Here is a 21042-nt window from a genome sequence, read left to right as displayed (position 1 = left end):
TAGGAGCAGGAGTAGACCATTTGGTCCCTTGAGCCTGCTCCGCCATTCAATAAGGTCATGGCTGATCTTCTTGTGTTTCAATATCCACATTCCCATCCACCCCCAGTAACCCTTGATTCCTTTGCCTAACAAGAATCTATCTGCCTTAAAAACATTCAATGACCCCGCCTCCACCACCTTCTGAGGCAGAGACTTCCAAAGTTGCAGAACCCTCTGAGAGGAAAAAATTCACCTCATCTCTGACCTGTAAGAGTGACCCCTAATCTTAAAACAGTGCCCCTTAGCTCTGGACTCACACACAAGGGGAAACATCCTTTCCATGTCCACCTTGTCAAGGCTGTTCAGCATCTTGTATACTTCAATCAAATCACCCCTCACTCTTCTAAACTCCAGTGGAAACAAGCCCAGTCTGTCCAACCTTTCCTCATAAGACAACCCACTCATTCCAGGTATCAATCTAGTAAACCTCCTCTGAACCGCCTCCAATGTACTTATATCCTTCCTTAAATAAGGAGATCAAAACTGCGTACAGTATTCGAGGTGCGATCTCACCAATGCCCTGTATAACTGAAGCATAACACCCTTACTTTTATGTTCAATCCCTCTCGTAATAAAGGATAGCATTCCATTAGCCTTCTTAATTACTTGCTGTACTTGCATACTAGCTTTTTGTGACTCATGAACTAGAACACCTAGATCCCTCTGCACCTCAGAATTATGCAGCCGTTCTCTATTTAAGTAATATTCTGCTTTTTTGTTCTTCCTGCCAAAGTGAACAACTTCACATTTTCCCATGATAAACTTCATTTTTTAAATTATTTACTTGCCAGATCTTTGCCCACTCACTCAACCTATCTATATCCATCTACAACCTCCTCATGACACCTTCACAATATACCTTCCTACCTATCGTTGTGTCACCTGCAAATTTAGCTACCATGTCTTCACTCCCCTCAACTAAATCACTGATGTAAATCGTAATAAGTTGAGGTCCCAGCACTATCCCCAGTGGAACTCCACTTGTCACATCCTGTCAATTCGAAAAAGACCCATTTATGCATACTCTCTGCTCCCTGCCAGTCAGCCAATCTTCTATCCAGGCTAATATGTTACCCTCTACACCATGAGTTTCTATTTTCTATAATAACCTTGGATTTCCAGAAGGCATTTGATAAGGTGCCACATCAAAGTGCAGTATGTCTACGGACTCCTCCTTTAACCACTTAACTAACCACTTAACTACCGTCCAACCTGGTGCAAATGTCATTATAAACTGCTTGCTAAAGGGATTATGAGGGAAAAACCACTCCAGTGGCACTGCATGGCAGAGTAGATCTGAACACACACAGGCTGCATTTAATCAACATTGCAATGAATTTCAACTTTTACCCAATGCTGTGTTCTGTAAAAATGCACTGTTGATGGAAATTTCCAGTTTGAAAGAATCATTTACAGAGCTATTGAATATAAATTACATAAATTTCCTGGTGATATTGGACCAAAACTCACTGGAAAAATAATGGCACGCTGTTAAAACACACCATTATTTATGTGCAAACCTGCCAATAAGATCAAGGGATTAAATGATAGTCTGGGAGTTGTGAACTTGCTGTTTGGTTTTCCAATCTCACCTTCAAGCTGCATGTTATTTTTTAAGTTTTTGCTGGATTTGCAAATAATCGTTCATTCAGCCCACCACAGACCGTTAGTGTCGGTAATCAGCAGCCTAATCACCCTTTATAACAATGTGATCATTGTGAATGCAATGCCAACCTTCTCTCTGGCTCCAAAAAGAAGCAATTCAAACTTCAATCTCATCCTTCAGATTGTTGAGATTTTAAAAATGGCAACTTTTTTTCTTAGTTTTCATTATGTCTCCTTTTCTCTATTTCTCTTAATCCAGCTTTTTCTCTATTTCTCATTCTATACCTGAAGTGACACTAATTCGCCTCATTTCCACCCCTATGGTTCCTTTTCTATTTCTTCTTCAATTCTTAAACTTCAATGGTTTTGAAGTTACACAGGTTTATTAAGATGTTAATGGCTGACTTTGCTGGCTTTATATGCTAGGCTTCTATTCTTACAAGAATTTCTCCATCCAGGATTCAACAATAGTTTTCTGGCCAGCGACAGTAGTTGTGTTGTGCAGAAGAGGAATGGAAGCTCTCCAGTTAGTCAATGGGTTTGAGAGGGTGGGGTGGGGGAATACGGGTTAGAGAGAGGAGGTGTTGTGATTGCTGACACATGACTGGAACTTTAGATTACAGATTATAAGTGTGAAATACTGATAATTAAATTGCATGAACAAAAGTAACATTTGATTTTTTAAATTGTACAATATTTTGCCATAACCTTATTCATGAAGGAAGTTAGGAGGCTGGAAATAACAAAAGACAGAAGATTGTTTCCAATGTACAGATCTGCTGAAGTTTCATTGGTCAGACTGTAAATGACTGGAGTTTAAGACCACTGCTAAATGTATTGTTATGGAATCAGTGAATCATGGTTAAACACAAGAATATAGGTTTCAAGACTGCAATCTGACTCTCCCTCTCTTTCTTTTTGTATTGGTTTCTGTCTGAGCATTTTCCCCCCTTCTATTAGTTTTGACCATTTTATATTGAATATGCAGGGTATTCTTCCTATATATATCTCTCACAGAGCAAGCTGGATTCTATGATTTCACACTTAACCTGCAATATGGCATCACTGTGTACCTGGACCTATCCAACCCAACAGATTGATAATTTATTACTGAAGCTGATTCCAAAAAAAAACTACAGTGTTAGCATTTGGTCAAGAGTATAGTGACCTACGTCTGAGTTTTCAGAACATGTTATCCTGTGCACTCGAAATGCTCCCTTTGCAACTCTTTGAGTAAAAGCATGGTTTTGAATTTTTTCTAATATTCACTTACAAAGTGATAGTGACCTTGTCAGATGAGGAAGGCCATTTGATCAATGCTAGTTCATCCATCCAATACTTGTGACTCCCCATCTTGTTCCCAGTTGCAGTATCTGGTTTCTCTGAAATGATTTAGGATTTTTGCTTCAACTATTTACACACTTTGCATCAAAAAGCTCCTGGCATCAGGCCTAAATTTATCATTTACTAGTTTGAGCCAATGTACTTTTGTCCTACCCTGGTAAATTAATTTAAAGTGATATTTTGGATTTAATACTGTTTGCTAGCTTGAATACCTCTCTTGAAGATCAATGCTTGGGCTCTCCCTTTCAAAGCTGAAAAATTCCTTTGCTCTTTCCTCATATCTCAGACCCCTGACACTCGAGATCAGCCAGGGGACTCATGACTTATCCTCTACTGCTTTGGCTGTATAGTTCAGTATTCCATTTTCTCAATTATTGTTCTATGAATTTGGTGACCCCAAGGTCTTCCCAGAACCCTACATCTGTTTCAGTGTAATCCTTAGCTATTTTGTGCCATTCATGAAGCATACGTCTAATTGCTATTCCTCGGACTAATGTTCATCAGTGAGCTGAAGCATTAACCGTCTTCTCTCCACAGATGCTGCCTGGCCTGAGGGTATTTCCAGCATTTTCTGCTTTTATTTCAGATTTCCAGCACCTGCAATATTTTGTTTTTTTTTCCCATTCTTCGCCCTATGTTCAACACTTTACACTTGTTCATTTTAAATTGCATGTGCTATTCCTCTACCCACTTAGGCATTTTGTACAATTCGGAGGACATCCAACTGTTCATTGACCACTTAGCCCAAACCTCAGAATGCTTCCGCCTTACAATAAGTCTGAAAAAGACAGAGTTTTGTACCAACCTGCTCCTGGCCACAAACTCCAAAATGTCATAGTTACAATAAACAATACAACCCTCAACTCAGTTCAGAAGTTCTGCTATCTTGGAACCATCCTCTCCAGCATTGGATGATGAAATCGCCAATTGCCTGGCAAAAAGGAACTCAGCATTCGGTAGGCTCACACACATTTTTTGAAGAGAACATGGAGTTTGTCTCAAAACCCCAAGATCAAATATACCAGGCAGCGGTTCTCAAATCACTTCTCTATGGCTGTGAGGCATGGATAACCTACTGGTGTCGCATAAAGCAATGAAATACATTCCACCTTTGCTGCTTAAAATCTATCTGCAAGTGACAGGACAAAATCCCTAACACTGAAGTTCTTGCATACCTGGTGTTGCAGTATCAGGGTGCTGCATACCTGGTATCGAGAGCATACACACCAGAGGTCAGCTTGGAAGGGCAGCCAAGTGGTTCTGTTATGACGCAGCAGACGATGTGTACCAGGCAGATCAAATCCTCGAGGGATCACGCGGTCAAAACAATTTTGCAATTTGTATTTTATTTTGAGACGCATGCCCTGAATTCAGTAGTAATAAGCCCACCAAGAGTCTTGGGTTTTTTTTTACAATACCCGATTAAACATTTATTAACAAAAGAAAAGGTTTCAAGCACATACATAGGCCTACAAATTACTACTATCATAACTCCTAAAACCCCTAATTACAGTTACACCCCTGTTAAGGCAACAGTAAACAAGAAAATAGATTTTAAATAGATTCTAGCCAGTTGACGCAATATCCTGGACAGTAGAATTCAAAATGGCATTTCCCAGCTTCGGTTTCTGTAGACAGAAGTTTATTGCACAGATATTGGAGGCTTTTCATACTCTTGGTAAGTCTTGTAACGTCCTCCTCTCTGACACATAAGTCGGGATTTTCTGGCCATACTGTGGCAGGACCCCCAGCGGGGAATGCGATGACTTAGCCAAAAGTCCATTAACTTTCAGTGGGACCGGATGATCCCGGTGGTGGGCAGGTCCAAAAAATCCCACCCACAGCCTCTTCTCCTTTTTACATGTTTCTCCCTTTTAATGTAAATTCCATTGTTCCCATATGCCTTTGGAACTTTACTTTTCTCACAATGTAAATCATTTCATGATGCTAATATTGTCAGTAACCTTTGGGAAAAATAAACACACTGCTTGTCCTAGCTTCTCTGGCTAGGTGTAAACATCCTACCATCCCTTTGAAATTCAAGCTACCCTGGTTTATCTAAAAATATAAATTTTCTTCACCTTACATTCGAAAACGTCAGCCATATTTACGTACTTAGCATTTCAAACCTAGCTTCTTTTGATGAGTCAAAGCCTCCAGACCAGCTGCCTCCAATTCAATTAACTCATCCACACACACATACGTACACAGCCTATCCAAACCCCACTATTAGCCTACTTTTACAACAAATCACAATAATATTATGAGAATTATTAATCTTTTGTGACAGTTTGTATGGTGGATTCTTGTGTACCAAAGGCAGTATTCTATAGTCAGCTGAGCATAGGAACCTGCAGCAAAGGATATCCTAAACTCAGATACAAAGACACATACAGAGACTATGGGCAGAATTTTACGACTGTAAAATGCAGTGGGCCATTATAAATCCCATTGACGACAGCGGGAATGTAAAATCCTGCTGTTGTAAAATTCTGCCTTACAAGTTGGACACCACCCCATGGGGAAAAAGCAACCCTAGACAGAAACAAATGAAGCCTCTGTCATTGAGTAATCTCAACATTTGAGGAAATAGAATCTGGTCCCTACAGGACAAGCGAGCACACCTTCACCCACCACTCCAACATTGACTTCAGTTGTAATGCTTGCAATCAGATCGACAAATCAAGATTTTGTTTAACATCACATATGAGACAACTTCCAATCTAGATGGTGAACAGTTGGCTCCCTTGCTGAACACTCACCTGTCAAAGCGATGGGAGAATCCATCACTACTCATTTTTTATTTTCAAAGCTACCTCCTCAGAATCAGTTGGGTAAAATGCAAGTCTGACCAACGTGCAATGAATTTCTGAATCCACACAAAGTAGAAATGTAGAGGGTTCGAATGTTCAATCCCTGTTATCACCCCAAGCAACTCTCCCACTGCCCTGACATAAACCCTTTAACAAGTATTCATTGTTTTCATTCTTCAGCTAATTGTGTAGCCATTCTCAATTACCTTCAATCCTTGCAGCATTGAATTTAAATTATAGCATTTTAAGGGAATTTTTTAAATACCCTTTAAAAATCTAGGTTCGCTTGGAATGTCTCTTCCTCAATAAAGGAATATCGTTTTCTCTGCTGTAAACTAGTTGATTAAACTCAAGTTCATTTCTGATAATGGATTCCATCATTTCTACATGGTATTGAGCTGGGACTCATGGGTGTATAGCTGCCAGATGTGAGTTTTCTGAAAAACCTTTACCAAGCAAGCCAGAGACAGACTGGGTTCAGCTCCCAGCTGCATGAAAAAATGGCAGGGGAAAATATGAAGTAGATATCCTCCAGAGGATCTCCACATTAGTCAGAATAGAGAAGAAAACACCAACCACTCCCAATCTCGTTAAAGCTCAGGTTTGGTCAGTGCTACAAGGAAATGATTCAATAGCAGGTGGTGTTGATCTAAATAACTAAGAATGAACATTTGATAATGGTGAACTGTCCCTTCTCCCTGCATTCATGTCATTATAAATAATCTCTTACTGTCATTTGTGGGTATTTTGCTTCAGGATTTGGTCTTTAAATCTGGTGCGTTTGCATTCCTTCCGAGTTACAAGTAATACAGCAATCAGCCGTCTGAAGCAACTAAAAACCATTGGACAACATTTAATAATTCTGCTTATCTTAATATGTTAAAAAAACTCCTTTTATTGCATTCAAAATGCAATTGGGGACAGAAGTTTGGGAAAAAAGGCAATAAAGTCACAATTATCTAAGTCCTGACTAAGTTGTATTGGATAAGTTCAAATAGTTGCTCCATTTAAATTCAGCTGAAGTGTGTAGATTATTCTGATCTTTGTCATGGTGGTGGGAAGGTCAATAGTCTTGCAGGCACAGAATTTCACTTCTGATATCTTCCCCAATAACTGTTGGTAGCCAGTGCAGTGACTGGGTTCTGGATGAGAATAGACTCAGGATCAGATGTGATTGTCTTTGTGATTCAGCGGCCTGTTAACACTGAAGAAAGAGGAAACATAGAATTCTTAGTTTCAACTTGTTTTAACATTCTTTATGGCCTGAGAATTAATGAAAGAGGTGTGGCTTGCATTTTTCACTGGGAATGACAGTGAAACTGTTTGTGTTCACCGTCACTGAAACTGACAATAACTACAGGAGTGCAAAACGTAATGTAGAATCCAAGGGCTGCATCTTCCAGCCGGTGGGGGGCGGGGGGGGGGGTGGAGCCTGTTCACTGACATGTAAAATGATGCAGGATGACATAGGGCAGGCTTCCCGGTGTCACCCCACATCATTTACATTTCCAGCTCGGCAGGCAGGGAGTCGAGCCGGCTGCGCACCCACCGACCTGTCAACGGCCACTTAAGGACAGTAATAAAGTAATTGAGGTAATCAATGGACCCGCCCGTCCAACATTAAGGTTGATGGACAGGCCGGGAGCCCTGGCGGGCTTCTGAAAAAACACGAAACCTCATCAACGGGCGGGATGAGGTTTCATGAGGGTATTAAAATTTGTATGAAATGTCTAAGAAATTGACATGTCCCACCTCTTGTGACAGTGGCACATGAGAGGACATGTCAGTAATTATTTTTCTCATCTATATTCAATGTTTGAAACCTGAGCCGATCTCCCTGAAGCAGCACTTAGCCTCAGGGAGATGAGTGCGCTCTTGTGCACGCATGCATGAAAGAGCACACTCCCAGCTCAGCGAATCCCCCCACCCACCCCGCCCACACAAGGAGTGCATAGTGCTTCCTGGAGCACGTCACGCCTCATAAAATGGCAGCGCACTCCTGACCGGGGGCGCTGATCGGGAGCCCGCCTACTCACGTCCGCTCCCATGCAACCCCCCTGACAGGGGGAAGATCCTACCCCAGATGTTGCAATCAGTGATCATTCCTTCAAAGACTACACTGTTGACAGTGTAATCCATAAATAATCAGTGAACTGATAAAACCCTCCAATCAATGCTGCTTATTCACTGTCTAAACCCTTGAAAAAGTTCCACCTTGTTAAACGAGGGTAGCTGGCTTTTTAATGGAGTGCTGCCTTCTTGAAGCTGCACCAAAGTGTCTTTGACAACAGGAACCTTTGGAAGTCAACAAAGGTTTTGGTTTATAAGGCTGTTGGATTGACCACCCTCCTCTACTGCAGTGAAACATGGACTGTCTACTGACACCACATTAAGATCCTTGACAGCTTCCATCAGTGGTGCTTGCATCAAGTCCTGGGGATCCAATGGGAGGACTGCCGGACTAACACGAGCGTCCTCCATGACATTTATTGCCCACCCCTAATTGTCCTTGAACTGAGAGGCTTGCTAGGCCATTTCAGAGGGCAGTTAAGAGTCACTTAAAGGACAAACCAGGTAAGGACAGCAGATTTCCTTCTCTACAGGAACTAGTGAACTAAATGGTCTTTTACAACAATCAATGATAGTTTAATGGTCACTATTACTGAGACTAGATTAATATTCCAGAGTTACTAATTAAATTCAAATCCCACCAGCTGTCATGGAAAGCCTGGAAACAGCATCCATTTTGATCTGATCCAATTATAATATCTAATTGTTTCTTAGAAGAGTCCGGTCTCTGAGACTCACTCATCATTCCTCCTAATTGGGTTAGGTTTGTTGATCAAACTGTCTATACTTTAAATTAGAGACAACTAATCATCAACTTCAAAAAGGCTGACAAACTTCCTTAAAAAGCTGACAGTTTAACAAGTCCCCTGGAAGTAATCCTGACATGAAAGAAACAACTGCAGTGAAAGTGCAGGGGGACGCAGACCAGTAATGACAGCTACCGGTGTGCCTCTAAAAAATGTCCTTGGGATGTGGGTGATGCTTTTATTGCCAATCCCTTGCTAAACTGATAAAAGGACTTTTTTTCCACCAGAAGCCTTGTGATGATTATGCTCCCATGGGGGGCTTTGGGGGAAAGGTTTTGACCCCAGTATTGATGAAGGAAAGCGTTATATATCCAAGCCAGTGTGGTGTGTGACTTAGAGGGAAATTGTGGTTGATGTTTCCCCATGGCCATTGTTGCTCATGTTCACCTTAGTGCAAGAGATTGCAGGGGAGGGAGGTGCTATTGAAGTAGCTTTGGTAATTTGCTGTAGTGCTTCCTGTGGCTGGTACATACTGCAACCCAAGTGATGGAGGAGTGAATAATAAGCCTAGTGACAGGAGAACCCTCAATCATCCTGGAGAAAATAAACCATCTACTTATAAACCTGAAAGGCGATATAAACATTGAGGGCATAAAGTTTATTTTCTAGGAGGTTCTTGGACTGAATACACCACATAACTAAAGTCTGAGTTTTAACACTTGTTTTCTTTCTTACATTTGCCAGTGTTTTGAAATCTAGAAAAACATATGGGCTTTTTGTTTTATTTCATCTAAAAAATGTTGGAACATTGCTATATTTTATTAAAAACAACTTTCTCTATGTCATTTGAAAATGAATTATTGTCATTTTTATTCTAAAACTTTACTTTCTCAGAAGCAGTAGGCTGCTTGGGGGAAAGGTTAATTTTTATGGGAGAATCCAATCCCCTTTTTGTTGACTGTGGAGTCATTCCTGGGCTCCAGGGCTACATTAGGGGCAAATTCCAAATACTGTACATTGCTTCCAAAAGCTGACCCCTAGCACGTCCATGCCAATGTAAGGCATGAGCCTTTCCAGTCAAATTTTGAATTTCCACAACAAAATAGGCATGCTGGTTAATTTGAAACTGATATCATAACGGAGCAGATGTTTACTCTTGAACAAGAATCAATTTGCCAGAAGATCACTTCAACCAACAACCACCTCAACAATCTTCAATCTATCTTTGCGGAATTCAATTTGCAAAGGTACTAAAGCCTCATCAACACCCAAACCAATTGTCAGAGACATATCCTTCAAGCTTCCCAGTTCATGTTGCAAACTCAAACATCCTCAGTTCAAGTTGGTACTCAATCTACAACTGCTCCTACCCATGCAAGCTGACCTTTTTCCCAGCCACACACAGAAGCTGGCCTTCACCTTCAATCCATGCCGTGTCCTTCTCCCCACCCCCTCCCAACCTCACACTCAAATTCTCTATTTCCTCAGTTAACATTGGCACTCTCCTGCTCTCATCCCAAGAAATTGTTGCAAAATTAGGCCTCTTTCCTCCACTAAACTAGTATTCCTTACTTCTTGTCATCCTGAGGTGCTGCTTTCAATTCTTCTCTCCACCTCCTCAGTAAAAAGACACTGTTACAAAGTTGTGCTATGTGGAATATTAATTTGCAATGTCATCAACTTTTTGAAAAGAACATTTTGTGCCAAACGAAGGAAACCGGCCTACAGCAACTACTAAGTTGCGTTTGTAAAGGGCACAAGTAACTTTATGGAGACATGGAGCCGACAGAGCTCTCAGAGGCGATGGCTAAAATAAGCCCCATATTGAAACCATAGTCATGTAATGCAGCTCTTGGGTGTAAAATAAATAGATTTGAACTAACAGAGACTGCTGCAGGGACAGCAGGGGCACAACCTTACCCCCCTAACCCTCTGTCTCTGACTCTGTCAACAAAGCTGAGCTCTGTTTGTGGTTTGAAACCCTATCAGAAGATCTCATTGCTGCAAACCGAGAGTTCTTAAAGGAAGATTCCTGCTCAGCACCACTGCCTTCAAGAGAAAAGAGAATCCACCAGCCACAATTGCAGAGCGACTGCTTCAGTGAGAAGCCAAAGTACCAGCAGCCATTGTGGAAAAGTGACTCTTTAGCTGTGAATAAGTATTCAGACTAGCCGTGAATAATTTTTCTGACTTTACCTTTTTCACTTGGCCAAGTTTTAACATCTGATACTCTGTAAGTTTTATTTCTTGTTGTGCACGCTTGAGGGTGTTGTGTGTGTGGGTTATAAGGTGCTGTATGTGTGGGTTATAAGGTGTTGTGTGTGTGGGTTATAAGGCGTTGTGTGTGTGGGTTATAAGGCGTTGTGTGTGGGGGTTATAAGGTGTTGTGTGTGGGGGTTATAAGGTGTTGTGTGTGGGGGTTATAAGGTGTTGTGTGTGGGTTATAAGGTGTGTGTGGGGGGGTTATAAGGTGTGTGTGTGGGGGTTATAAGGTGTTGTGTGTGGGGGTTATAAGGTGTTGTGTGTGGGGGTTATAAGGTGTTGTGTGTGGGGGTTATAAGGTGTTGTGTGTGGGGGTTATAAGGTGTTGTGTGTGTGGGTTATAAGGTGTGTGTGGGGGGGTTATAAGGTGTGTGTGTGGGGGTTATAAGGTGTTGTGTGTGGGGGTTATAAGGTGTTGTGTGTGTGGGTTATAAGGCGTTGTGTGTGGGGGTTATAAGGTGTTGTGTGTGGGGGTTATAAGGTGTTGTGTGTGGGTGTTATAAGGTGTTGTGTGTGGGGGTTATAAGGTGTTGCGTGTGTGGGTTATAAGGCGTTGCGTGTGTGGGTTATAAGGCGTTGCGTGTGTGGGTTATAAGGCGTTGTGTGTGTGGGTTATAAGGTGTGTGTGTGGGTTATAAGGCGTTGTGTGTGTGGGTTATAAGGCGTTGTGTGTGTGGGTTATAAGGTGTGTGTGTGGCTTATAAGGCATTGCATGTGTGGGTTATAAGGTGTTGTGTGTGTGGGTTATAAGGTGTGTGTGTGGGTTATAAGGTGTTGCGTGTGTGGGTTATAAGGTGTGTGTGTGGGTTATAAGGTGTTTGTGTGGGTTATAAGGTGTTTGTGTGGGTTATAAGGCATTGTGTGTGGGGGTTATAAGGTGTGTGTGTGGATTATAAGGTGTTGTGTGTGGGGGTTATAAGGTGTGTGTGTGGATTATAAGGTGTTGTGTGTGGGGTTATAAGGTGTTGTGTGTATGGGTTATAAGGTGTTATGTGTGTGGGTTATAAGGTGTGTGTGTGGGTTATAAGGTGTTGTGTGTGCGGGTTATAAGGTGTTGCGTGTGTGGGTTATAAGATGTTGCCTGTGTGGGTTATAAGGTGTGTGTGTGTGGGTTATAAGGTGTTGTGTGTGTGGTTTATAATAACTCTGTTATAACCCATCCAGGGATGGGACAAAGAGAGGTGAGAGCTCAACCCTCCTAACCTGCTCATAACAACACTCATCTCCTTTCCCTCCTTCCCCACAAATTACCACTTCCTGCAGCACTGTCAAGAGCCTCTTCCAGCTCATTTTCCACAGCTGCAGCATCTGTCCCAGTCCTGTTGTTCCCATTGTAAATGATTCCAGCTGTTGCATATTGTACATTCAGTTCACTGACCAGCAGGTGCCCAGTTTGTTCAGCATTTCACCTGTGATCACAGCCAAATGGACTGGAACCTGAATGGACTATTCATGTCTAACTGAGATATCTGGCTCATTCACTGTAAAGAAATACGTCCTGATATTTGACCTATGTCTAACTTTAACAACAATGACCCTATGTCCTTGTCTTGCTGTCCAGGCATAATCGACAGTAATGTTTCAGGGTTTCCAGCATCCGCAGTTTTTTGCTTTTATCTTAATGTTTCAGAGTTAACTTCTTTATCTGGTTAAGTGATTTTTCTATCTCTTAAAAAGTATTTTTCTGAGATCCTTCATTTCAAAATCCTTGTTCATCAAGATGTTGCTCATTGGAGTTGGGCTCATTACTCTCCCTGTATTGCCTCCGGTTTGCAGGGCTGGTGCGGTGTGCAGTACCTGGAGGAACTTTGCATCAGATTTATAGCACAGAGACAGGCCATTCAGCCCAACAGTCCATGCTAGTGTTTATGCTACACATGAGCCTGTTTCTGACCCACTTCAACTAAACCTTATCTGCGTGAGAACATTGCAGCTTCGGCCATACTTACTTATAATGTGAGCTTTGTTCACTTCCCTATTATAACCACGATCCTATTAATTTTGTATATTGCTGCCTCTCAGTGCTTAAACATGAGCCTGGAAATTCTCAGTGTAAAATCTTTCACTGGCAGAATTTCAGGGAAAAATGGCATGAGAATTGAAAGTGCAGCTTAGCATATGTTTTAAATTTCCCTTTGGTTTTGTCTATATAACTCCCAATGCACACAATATGGGTGCAACCACAATTCAGCTTATTAGTGGCAGCATAATTGGTGGTTAATGTGAGGTGGAGTAAGTTTTTCAAAATTCTTTTCATGGGATGTGGGTTTCATTGGCTGGGCCAGCATTTGTTGTCCATCCTCAGTTGCCCTTGAGAAGGTGGTGGTGAGCTGCCTTTTTGAACTGCTGCAGTCCGTGTGGTTACACCCATACAGGGCAAAATATTACAACCCCATCATGGCAGAGTCAGGGCCATCAAAAGCCACAAGCCATTCAAAACTCCATTGACTTCAGCAGGTACAGAAGATCCCACTGGCAGGAGGGACCATAACATTCTGCCCATTGTGTGCATTAGCACATGGAAGATTTTTCATGTTGAGAGTTATATAGGCCAAACCGTAGAGAAGTTTAAAACATACGCTAAGCTACACTTTCACCCACAGGGCTGTTAGGGAGGGAGTTCCAGGATTTTGAACCAGTGATTGTGACAGAACAGTGATACAATTCCAACTCAGGATGGTGTGTGGCTTGGAGGGGAACCTGCAAGTAGTGGTGTTTCCATACACCTGCTGCCCTTGTCCTTCTAATTCTAGGTGGTAGAGGTCACAGGTTTGGAAGGTGCTGTCTAAGGAGCCTTGGTATGTTCCTGCAGTGCATCTTGTAGAAGGTACACACTGCTGCTACTGTGTGTCGGTGGTGGAGGGAGTGAATGATTCTGGATGTGGTGCCAATTAAGCGGACTGCTTTGTCCTGGATGGTGTCAAACTTCTTGAGTGTGCGGCAGCTGCACTCATCCAGGCAAGTGGGGAGTATTCCATCACACTCCTGACTTGTGCCTTGTAGATGGTGTACAGGCTTTGGGTAGTCAGGAGGTGAGTTACTCACTGCAGGATTTCCAACCTCTGACCTGCTCTTGTAGCCACAGTATTTATATGGCTAGTCCAGTTCAGTTTCTGGTCAATGGTAACCCCCAGGATGTTGATCATGGGGATTCAGTGATGTTAATGCCATTGAACATCAAGTGCAGATGGTTAGATTCTCTCTTGTTGGAGATTGCCTGGCACTTGTGTAAGGCAAATGTTACTTGCTACTTATCAGCCCAATCCGGAATTTTGTCCAAGACTTTCTGAATATGGACACGGAATGCTTCAGCACCTGAGAGGTTACAAATGGTACTACTCATTTTGCAATCATCCATGAACATTGTTCAGAATCCCTATTTACCTTACCGTCTGGTGGAGGCGAAGGACTAAAATTCACCACCAGCTGTGAGTTTCGGCGCATGCACAATGTGTGGCAATGTGGAAGATTTGAAGTATTGGAAACCAGTATGCTCTTATTGCCTACCAGATAGGGCATCTCCAAGCCAATTGTTGTAAGCTGAATGGTAAATTAGTGGCAGTAATGACACTTAAGGAGTCTTCAGAAAAGACAGTACCAGGAAACGGAGGTTAGGATAGTGGCAGTTAGTGGCAGTGGATGTTAGGATAGTGGCAATGGTACAAGTGGCAGGAATTTTCACCAGGAAAGCCGCAGCAGAAAGTGAAACTTGTGAGAATTCCATTGCTTCCAATCTGTTGAGATAGAACTGAAGAGGATTGGTAAGGGTTTATATTGGAAGGGGAAGTCACTCCATTTTTGCCCAAGAACAAGTCTAGAAAGCTTGTTCTCCTGAGAGATACTGGTTCAGTTCAGAGCTATTGTTAGCAAAGGATTTAGACCTTCTTTCAGGAAGCTCACTGAATTAGAATGTTTTAATCCAGGGGATTGATGCAAAGTGTGTGCCTCTCCCATCGCATAAAGTAAACTTAAAATTGTGATCTGGTAAAAGGGTCTGGTAAGGTTGGAATTGTTTCTAAATCACTCCTGAAGAATGTAGACTTTCTTGGGATTTGATATCACAGGCTATGGTGTTTTTCCACATCCTGGGACAGGGTGTCACAGTTCCAAAGTTGTTCCAGTGAGTAAAAGTAAGGAGCCTATTTGTGACCCAGTTGAACCAAGGATTGACTAAGAGAAAATACTGATGTATCCACCTCAGTAACGGATGGTACAGAGGCCATACAAGGGCCTGCAGAATTGCCTGGTGAAGTTTTTCAACAGGAAAGACTGAGGCCTCAAAGTGACCCCAAAGAGTTAGTGACACCTGACACCAACGTGAAAGTGCTGTCAGACATCGGATCGAGCATCAGGAATCCAGGCAAGTGACATGTAAAAAAGGCCTTTTAAAACTGTCATGAAGTGATTAATATATATAATATTATTGGAAAATATTGTTTTTTTTTAAATAGAGGTTTAGTCTGTGGGTGTGCCTTAATTGGATTAAAGCCAGCTAGTCCGGGTGCTTTGATGGGTACTGGTTTTGATATGTAAACAGAGATAGTGTGCATTTGCATTATTTGAATAGAGCATTCAAGAAGTGGGGTGAAAACCTACCTAGCAGCTACCAGGCAATATGTTTATATTATTAATAAAATTAGTACTATGAAAGGGGTTTTACTGTTAAAAGGTGGAGTTCAAAGAGGCAGGTGATACAATGAGAATTTGCATTCGATCAGTGGTGGTAGGTATAACTTCAGTAGTTTTCGGGTGTGCAGGGCAGAGGCAATGTGAGATCAAAGGCAGCTGTAAGCCTTCCACTGTCTCCACAGGAACCAAAGTGAAAAGAACCTCATTTTGAATTCGTAAGGTGAAAATGCTTTGCCTGGTGTTTGGTTATGTCTATGGGTTGTTGTTGCCTTAATGGAGATTAGTTTGGGGATTTGTTAAAAGTGATGATAGTGGCAATTTGAAGCCATGTTTATATATATTTTAACCTCTGTTAATTAATAACATTTATCATTTAGTTTAATGTAAGGCCTCAAGTACTGGTGGTCTGATTCCTGAATTTAGAGTCGCATCTCAAATATAACACTTAAAATTATAGATTATGACAGTTGTTTACAGTTTCCCTCTGGGATTTTTAAATAACTCCGCTTTACCAACTGCTTTGGTCATAACAAAAACCTTATAAACTGATTGGAATGATGCACTGTTTGATTTACATGGAAGACTCAAAGTATTGTCAAAGAAACTAGAAGTCCAGAATGGGGAAGCAATCGATCTCGCTTGAACAGAATTAAATGAGAACCATCCAGAATGGCATCAGGAAAAACTGAAAGATCTTAAAATGTCCAAGGATCAAACCAAGCAGGAATACCAATCCCTTTTTGTGAACATAAAAGTCATCTCAATAATACCCTTGAAAAGGCTAAAAGTGATTTCAGTCAGGGGAGAAATAAGTTATCAGCACATACATTGTCCCAAAATGAGAATTAACTACCTTTGAGTTTGGAAAATAAACCTAAGGACAGATTTGCACCCACAGCTGACAAAAGGAGTGACAGTTGGGCTGTGGACTCAAGTGAAACATTTTTTGCTGAGTTAAAAGAACAGATGTCAGAATTAAAATCACAGACTCTGAGCTATGATCATTCTATGATGTTAAATCCTGCTAATCCTACTAGTTACACGTTCTGGCTTTTGTTTTGCTTAAGCCTCTATACATTTATTATAAGTTATGTGTAATTGTGGAACAGAATGAAACATCTATTGTACAGTATGTAATAAGCTATTTGTTAGTAGTTTATCTCTCCCAAGGCAGTAGCTGTTGGGAAGCCGACTTACCTTATCATTGGGTGGAGGCTGAGGAATACAATCTCGGACAGGCCGTGGGTTTTTGCACCAAGGAACCTGGCTGCACATGCTCTGTTCTGGGTTTCTCCTCCGGCAGATTAAGGCCTCGACCATCCCGACAGCCATGCACCTGCGTAAAGAAAAGGAAAAGAAACAGCACAGAAACCAGATCATGTGATTGAGGAGCGGGGTGCCATAATCAGGGAAGCGTCTGAGACAGGGAGAAAGTATAGAGTGAGGTCCCAGTTAAAGGGAGAGACAGAAGAGCAGGGAAAGGGACCCCAAACAGGAAAAGGCTGCAGATGGCAGACTTTAGGTTGCGAAGGCTCAGGAGAAGAAGGAGATCAAAGAAGGCAGCAGAATGTTGATTACTCAGTGCTGTGGGCTTTTGGGACAATGGTACCTCCTTGGCTCAGTCACAGCCGAGGAACTGAAGTTGTGCTTGTGAGTTGGTGCTGGAGCACAGACTCAGGAACCCAGGAGAAATGGAGTCTCAGCAGATGAAATTGAAACCCTGTGAGGTGTGGAGTCACCATGGCTAGATCCTTGAAGGTGAAGATTGGAATTCCTTGTGCAAGAGACAAGATTGGTTGACTCACAGTGTTTACTAGCACCTAGTTGGGTTGTTGAGAAATCCATGGGGTCTGTCTTGGTTGCATCTGCCAGTTATTATGCAGTGTAGCATGTTCAATAATGGTTTGCCTGTTAATTCATGTGTACCTCATGTTAACCCTGAACATTAGTGTATAAGATAGATATTGTAAATTGCTTTACCTTTCTGACTTGTATAGTAAAGTTTGCTTTATTTTTCTTCAAACCCCATGGAATCTTGTGGCTTTATTCACTTAGTAAGTATTTTCAATCTCAAACTTTGTCTACTTTAAACAAAATGTTACTGTCCCTAACCAAATCATACCTAAAACTAGGGAGTCTGGTCTAGGATCAAAACAACATCCCCAGTTCTGACCTTATGATGGAGGAAAGGTCATTGATGAAGCAGCTGAAGATGGTTGGGCCGAGGACACTACCCTGAGGAACTCCTGCAGTGATGTCCTGGAACTGAGATGATTGACCTCCAACAACCACGACCACCTTCCTTTGTGCTAGGTATGACTCCAACCAGCAGAGAGTTTTCCCCCTGGTTCCCATTGACTCCAGTTTTCTAGGATGCCTTGGTGCCATACCTGACCATTTTTTAAAAATTCATTTCATGGCATGTGGGTATCACTCGCTGGGCCAGCATTTATTACCCATTCCTATTTGCCCTTGTTCAGAGGGCAATTAAGAATCAACCACATTGTTGTTGGTCTGGAGTCACATTAAGGCCAGACCAGGTAAGGAGAGCAGATTTCCTTCCCTGAAAGACATCAGTGAATCCAATGAGTTTTTACAACAACCAGCAATGGTTTCATGGTCATCATTAAGCTTTTAATTCCAGATTTTTATTGAATTGAAATTCCACCATCTGCCATGGGGGGATTTGAGCCGAGATCCCAAGAGCATTACTCTGGGTCTCAGGGTTATTAGCTGAGCAACAATATCACGACACCACCACATCCCCAAATGCCAAGGGCAGTTGCTCTCACCTCACCTCTGGAGTCCAGCTCTTTTGCCCATGTTTGAACCAAAGCTAGGTCAGGAGCTGAGTGACCCTGGTTGAACACAAACTGAGCATCAGTGAGCAGGTTATTGCTAAGTGTCACTTGATATCACTGTCAATGACTCCTTCCATCACTTTGCTGATGATCAAGAGCAGACTAACGGGGTGGTAATTGGCTGAATTGGAATTTTAAGCAGGGGAGTAAGTTGTGAAGAGGAAGTAAGGGCTGGAATCTTGTGCTGCCATCGATGGTTGGAAGGGTGTTTACTGAGGTGGGATGGTGTACTTCTCACCTCCACCAGAATAAAGTTCTGGGCGGGAAGGCGCATGGTCAACCTTCCCATCTCGCTGCCAATTGAAGCCCTTAAGTAGCCAACTAATGACCACTTAAGGGCCTCCACATGCCGCCACTTGTATTAACCCAGCTGCAGGTGGACCTGTCACCATATAGTTTGCATGGCAACTAAAACCAGCTTGTCACCTCTGGGGGTGGGGGAGGGAGGTGTCCCTCGATCAAAGGCACTCAGCGTCTGATTGAGGGACAGGACATTGGGAAGGGAGGAGCTACTGAGAGCCACAGACCCCCCGCCATTGTTACCCACGCTCTTGCACCCCTCTCTGTGTGACCCACAGCCCGCGTTACCCCCCCAACCCCCCCACCCCACCCTCCAACCCCCCCACCCCACATTACTTACCTGTGGCCTGCATCACTCAGCGACCCTGGGACATCTGTGCGCTGCAGGGTACATGACTGCTGGCCTCTGATTGGCCGTCATTTCTTAGTGGCCATGATTTAGTGGCCATTGCTGTCCTCGCCATTGCCTGATTGGCTTGGTTCAGTGGGCCTCCTAAGAAGAGGGGGCACAGGTCTCTCACTGGCTCTCCAAGAGGTAGGCGAGAGCCTAGAAACCTCAACAAGATTCCACCCAAGGAGTCTGCAATGGGATATAGACAGGCTAACTGAGTGGGCAACAATTTGGCAGATGGAATATAATGTGGGGAAATGTGAACTTGTTCACTTTGGCAGGAAGAATAGAAAAGCAGTTGTCATGAGCACGGATCCTATCCCTGAATTGTTTATGGACATACTGAACTTTTAAGTAAGACATATGTTTTTTAAAAAAGGATGTACAAGCAAAAGCTGGCTGAGACTGTAAGGTAACCACTTGCTGGAAAATTCCTATTTGGAAGCTGCGAAGGCTATGGGCCTGACAATATTCTGGCAATAGTACTGAAGACTTGTGCTCCAGAACTTGCCGCACCCCTAGCCAAGCTGTTCCAGTACAGCTACAACACTGGCATCTACCCTGCTATGTGGAAAATTGTCCAGGTATGTCCTGTACACAAAATGCAGAATAAATCCAACCTGGCCAATTACCATCTCATCAACCTACTCTCGATCATCAGTAATGGAAGGGGTCATCAACAATGCTATCAAGTGGCACTTGCTTAGCAATAACTTGCTCACTGATGCCCAGTTTGGGTTCCACCAGGACCACTCAGCTCCTCACCTCATTACAGCCTTGGTTCAAACATGGACAAGAGAGCTGAACTCTTGAGGTGTGGTGGGAGTGACTGCCCTTGACATCAAGGCAGCATTTGACTGAGTGAGACATCAAGAAACCCTAGCAAAATTGGAGTCAATGGGAATCGGGGGAAAACTCTCCGCTGCTTGGAGTCATACTTAGCACAAAGGAAGATGGTTGTTGTTGTTGGAGGTCAGTCATCTCAGCTCCAGGACATCACTGCAGGAGTTCCTTAGGGTAGTGTCCTCGGCCCAACCATCTTCAGCTGCTTCAACAATCATAAGGTCAGAAGTGGGGATGTTTGCTGATGATTGCACAATGTTCAGCACCATTCGTGTCTCCTCAGGTACTGAAGGAGTCCAGTCCAAATGCAGCAAGACCTGGGCAATATTCAGGCTTTGGCTGACAAATGGCAAGTAACATTCCTGCCACATAAGTGCCAGGCAATGATCATCTCCAACAAGACAGAATCCAACCATCGCCCCTTGATGTTCAATGACATTACCATCACTGGATCCCCAGCTATCAACATATTGGGGGTTACCATTGACCAGAAACTGAACTGGAATAGCCATATAAATACTGTGGCTACAAGAGCAGGTCAGAGGCTAGGAATCATGCGACGAGTAACTCACCTCTTGACTCCCCAAAGCCTGTACACCGTCTACAAGGCACAAGTCAGGAGTGTGATGGAATACTCCCCACTTGCCTGGATGAGTGCAGCTCCCACAATACTCAAGAAGCTTGACACCTTCCAGGGCAAAGCAACCCCGCTTCACTAGCACCACCACAAAAATGCACTCCCTCCACCACCAACACACAGTAGCAGCAGTGTGTACCACCTGCAAGGTACACTGCAGGAATTCACAAAGGCTCCTTAGACAGCACCTTCCAAACCCATGACCACTATTATCTAGAAGGACAAGGGCAGCAGATAAATGTGAACACCAACACCTGGAAGTTCCTCTCCAAGTCACTCACCATCCTGCCTTTAAATATATCACCGTTCCTTCACTGTCACTGGGTCAAAATCCTGGAACTCCCTCCCTAACAGCACTGTGGGTGTACCTACACCACATGGACTGCAGCAGTTAAAGAAGGCAGCTCACCACCACCTTCTCAAGGGCAATTAGGGATGGGGAATAAGTGCTGACCCTGCCAGTGAAGCACGTATTCCAAGAATGAATTTTAAAAAAATTACT

This window comes from Carcharodon carcharias, chromosome 13, assembly GCF_017639515.1.
Source record: "Carcharodon carcharias isolate sCarCar2 chromosome 13, sCarCar2.pri, whole genome shotgun sequence".
NCBI lineage: Eukaryota > Metazoa > Chordata > Chondrichthyes > Lamniformes > Lamnidae > Carcharodon > Carcharodon carcharias.
The sequence above is the reverse complement of the archived record's forward strand: the minus strand, read 5'-3'. Positions refer to the sequence as shown.